At 33.2% G+C, this 4,570-nt stretch overlaps 1 long non-coding RNA gene across 1 annotated transcript; it reads left to right on the top strand.

Annotated features, from left to right (window-relative positions):
- The first annotated feature begins 99 nt into the window (after positions 1-99).
- LOC116216710 lies at positions 100-2,002 on the top strand. Its single transcript, XR_004160022.1, has 2 exons — positions 100-197; positions 1,890-2,002. It is a non-coding gene; the product is annotated as an uncharacterized LOC116216710 (long non-coding RNA).
- The last annotated feature ends 2,568 nt before the right edge of the window (positions 2,003-4,570 follow it).

The following is a 4,570-nucleotide window of genomic DNA, read 5'->3' as shown; positions in this document are numbered from 1 at the left end:
AAAAAAGCATTTTTTTCGCTGTGTATGTATTTGCTGTCCATATATTTCAATAATTATATGCTGACACATTTTGTGCAAGTTCTTACTCAGAAAATACTATTTTTATCATGGTGTCCTAATTCCTGTTATAGAAGAAAAATGGAAATTTCCCAGAAGGCTGCAGAGGAAGAAGAGAGATATCGCAGAGAAATTGAGCAGTAAGTAACAACCTACAGAGGCAATATGCTGCCTGGAAAAAGGAGGAGAAAAAAAAAAAGAGGATTATTATGTATTAGATCTGACTAGAAAACATTCTTCTCTAATAAAATTGTATGTTTAGTGAAGTGTAGTATCCCATGCATCTCAATAAGAGTACCACAGAGTTGCAGAATGGGAAACTGAGAAGCAGCACCTGGAAAACACAAGTGTTATGTTGATAATAAATAATATAAACTTCAAGTTGAATGTTCTTTTTAAAAATATGTTATAAAGTATGTGTCAAATAGATATGTACAGAACACCAGATAAAAGAATTTGTGTCTCAGGACTTGATTATTCTACTTATCATTTTTAATTTTAATGGAAAAGAAATGAATGCTGCAATGAAATTGGTCAAAGAAGAAACAGAAGAATGACTGAAGAGCTGGAAAACAAATTTTAAGAAAAAAATTAGATATGCCTAAATGATAGAGATCATTAATTCTCAGTATACTTCAAGTTACATTGTAACACCGTAGATTTTTTTTTTTTATTAAATATAATTACAAGTTTAAACACTTCTTTTCAATGTGCCTTGCTGCTGACTGTGCTTCCAATTTTAAATACTGACTTCCAGTGCAGATTAAATAGTGCTTTGGCCATGTGGTTATGTTTTAAATTTATCTTAGCTAAATTTGGGATCCACAAGAAAATCCAAATGCAAATAGTATCATATAAGATCTGGTAAATTTTGGCACTGTTTGTCAATTTACCAGTTCAAGACAGAATAGAGCCAAGAATAGATCTTAGGCCACTTAAGGGCATTGTATATGAAGCTATGAGTTATTAGGTTGTTGTACTACTGTTGTGATGTGTGATTTTCAGAATTTTCCTTCAATGTGTCACTTTATTGATGGTGGTGCCTTTCTAGTTTTTTTTCCTTGTTTTATGAACTACTTTTTCCTGCATTGTGACTATTTTTCTAAAATGCTGACTTTAATGTGTTTTCTGTCTCAGCAATGTTTATATTTCACTGCCAAATGAATCATTTTTTTAGTGTAGCCTAGAACTATGTCTTTAGGAAGCAATCATCAAAATAGAAATAAGATCCAACTAAAAATTTACAACTGAAACTTTTGACTCTAGGCATGTTATAGATACTTTTACATTTCATATTTTAGTTAAAATGCTATTTTTCTAATATATACTTCAAATTTTAAAGTGGGGAGAAAAAAAACGAGAAACAGTTGGCAACTTCAGTTAAGGTGGTAGTGGTGTTACGTATTCTTCTTGGCTTAAAATTTGTGAATCCGTTTATATATCTGTATATATACAACTTAATATGAAAATCAGAGTATTTTACACAGAGTTTACAGTTTATCCTAATAGCCATTGAGATATCAAAGACTATGAATAGATAACATTAAAATAGCTTTTTTTTCCATCTGTAATTTTGGAGTATGTAAGTAAATGCCCATTTAGTGTTTGAACATATTTCCAGCAAATTAGAAAGAAGTCATTAGGTTCTTCAAAAAATGACTCTTAAATCACTAAAAGGATTTTGGTTTGGTGCAAGAGGCATTTTATGATGCATTAATGGAAAACAAACAAACAAACCAAAATGTGCTACAGAGTAAACAATTCTAATGAATTGATGTCTGTGTTGTTATTTTTATACTTTGTATTCATAGCTGCATTTTATTTCCACATAGGATAACAGCAGAGGAAGAGAAATTTAAAAAGGAGTGGGAAGAAGACTGGGGTCCTAAAGAGCCTCCCAAACCTCTGAAAACTGTAACTGCAGAAGTGCACTCTGCTCCTCGCTCTAAACACAAAAGTAAGTAATTGATTTCAGACTGATTCCTTGGTGACTTTTTTGTTTCAGACACATCAAGTTGTATGGAATATATTGTATGTCTAAGCTGGGTTAGTGATCAGTTTGTGATTTTCAGAAGACTGGGAGCACATGAGAATTGTATTTAATGGCTCTGAGGAGGTACGCAGCTCACAAATGCTACAACCACTCAAACAATCATGGTCGGGTTTTTTTTGTTTTGTTTTTTGTTTTTTTGGTTTTGTTTTTTTACAACCAGCTGCAGGGAGGAAATAAAAGTTAACTAAGAAATCATTGCTTGAAAGGTGATCTCTTTAATTTGGGGTTCAGATATATTGCATTCCTTGTTGGTTTTTTTTGTGTGTGTCACTTGTCAAACTTCTAATGGAGGTGTTCTTGAATCAGTGGACATGTGGTTTCCATTATATGTCCAAAAGAAATTAGTGTTTATATTTTATATATATACGATGGTACATATATATATAATGTGCATGTACATAAGCCAAAAATGAAATGCTGAATTACATACATGTAAGAGTTTTTACTTCAATGAAGACGATGTTACTTATAGTAAGTTATAATTTTCTTCCATTTGTAAGAAGTCATAGATTTGTTACTTCTGAAAAGGAAGGTATGAAGGAGGGGTAAGGGACAAATGTTTCTATTCTTTTTTCTCATTTGGGAATAATTTTGACTTTCTATATTAATCATATCAGAAAGTAATTTAACTTCTTTTAAATTTAGTGAGAGGCCTTGGGAAGTAAATTTGGAAAATACAAAACTAATACAAGATTTGCAGTTTGGGTTGGAGTGAATGAATGCTCTTTGTTGTGCTCTTTCTAATGCTATCTTTTTCTTCTCCCTCGCTCTTAATTTGAAGAATTATGTTAATTACTTAATTGAAGTATTATGAAGGATGGAGATAACAGTTTTGTGTATTTTATGTATTTTGTCTTGAACTTGTGCTTCTTTTGGCTTGAAAGAAATGAATGCAATGTTTAGCTTTCATAAGATTCTGTCCTCTTTTCAGCAGGACCTGATTGTCTTTTATTTTGGCAGACTTGGGAACCCCAGGAATGTCTTACAGCTCCCTCACTTCTCTTTTACAAATAGGAAGTGACTGAGCCCATTCTTAGCATCTCCCATTCTCACTCAGCATGAGGCCACGTGTTCCCCATTGCCTGAGAAAAAAAAAATAATAATAATAATTCTCACTTCTTGTACTGAACTACAAGTTGTGTTGTAAGAGTCAATATTTAATTATAACCTTTAAGTAAACAATTGAGTATATATCATTCACATAATGAATGTGACTACAACAGAAGCTATAACTGCATGATGACAGTAGAGCACTGGATAAATGCTCTACTTTTCCCACTCTTTTTCTCTTTTAACAAAACAACTTCTTACTGTTATGACTTTCAGACCTCCTTTATTCATTTTAAGGCTGAATTATTTCGTATACCATCTTCTGGACTTAAAGCTTTTTAGATTACTATATTGAAAATTAAATAATGGCATAACAATGTTTGGAGTTCATACAGAATTGTTGTTGTATTTGTCTGTGATCATGCATACTAAGAGCTTGTATGGACGTAAGCATCTACTAAAGAAATCAGAATTTCCAATTCCCAGTGACCTAATCCTCTGGGGAAGCAAGGACACTTGTAAGCATTTGCAAAATCTGTGCATTTGTCTGTGAGCTAGTATGTGTAGCAGATGTTAACATCTTTAATAGACCATCTGTTAGTGGGAGAAAGAAATCCTGCTTTTTTTCTCTTTTTCTGTTCCCATCTTATTGTCACCTTTCCCCATGGATCCTGCTGTTAATCTTCTATTTTCTTCCCAGCCCTCCTTTTCATGTCTTTTTTCATCTATTGCAAAAACTCTTTAACAAATAGTCTGCAGAGCCTGATTTGTTATCACTGGGCAGTCTGCATCAAAATTATTTGAGAGATTGAGAGGGTATTTTTTTTTCGTACACTGCAACTTTTCAGTGAGGAATTACACTGAGGTGTTAAGTTTTCCAAAGGAATTTAAGGTGCTTGGAGCTTAATTTGCAGTTAAGAAGCTAAGTTGGAAGCTGTAGACGATGATCAGAGAGTGTACTGAAATGGTAATACACAAAGTAAGTAGTGGGAAATGCTTATGGAGCAGATATTACATAATTTAAGGGAAACCTGGGTCATTTCCTAACTCAATTACATTATTTCTTTCATGAGTGTGCAAGTCAGTTTTCTTTCCATGGGTAAGAAACTGAGCTGGGGGAAATGTTTTATCCATTTAGTTTTCTGACTCTTCCGGACAGTGTTCTCCCTATACAGTGTTTGCCATGTTGGCAGTGCAACAGAAGGCCGTTATCTGTTTCTGAAGCCAGGCATCTCAGGACTTCTGATGGCTTAATAGGAAAAGCCACTGACCTCTGCACATTTATCTTTATTGCAGAGCAGACTAATTGGCCATGTGTAAATCTTCTCTGTTTTTTTGAAGTTAGAGGAAGTTAGAATTTGATTTGATCTGAGCAGGACTACAATCATTCATTTTTCTTTTTCTTTTTTT

The sequence above is a fragment of the Meleagris gallopavo genome, chromosome 5 (genome assembly GCF_000146605.3).
Source record: "Meleagris gallopavo isolate NT-WF06-2002-E0010 breed Aviagen turkey brand Nicholas breeding stock chromosome 5, Turkey_5.1, whole genome shotgun sequence".
NCBI lineage: Eukaryota > Metazoa > Chordata > Aves > Galliformes > Phasianidae > Meleagris > Meleagris gallopavo.
This window is presented reverse-complemented; position numbering and strand designations above follow the sequence as displayed.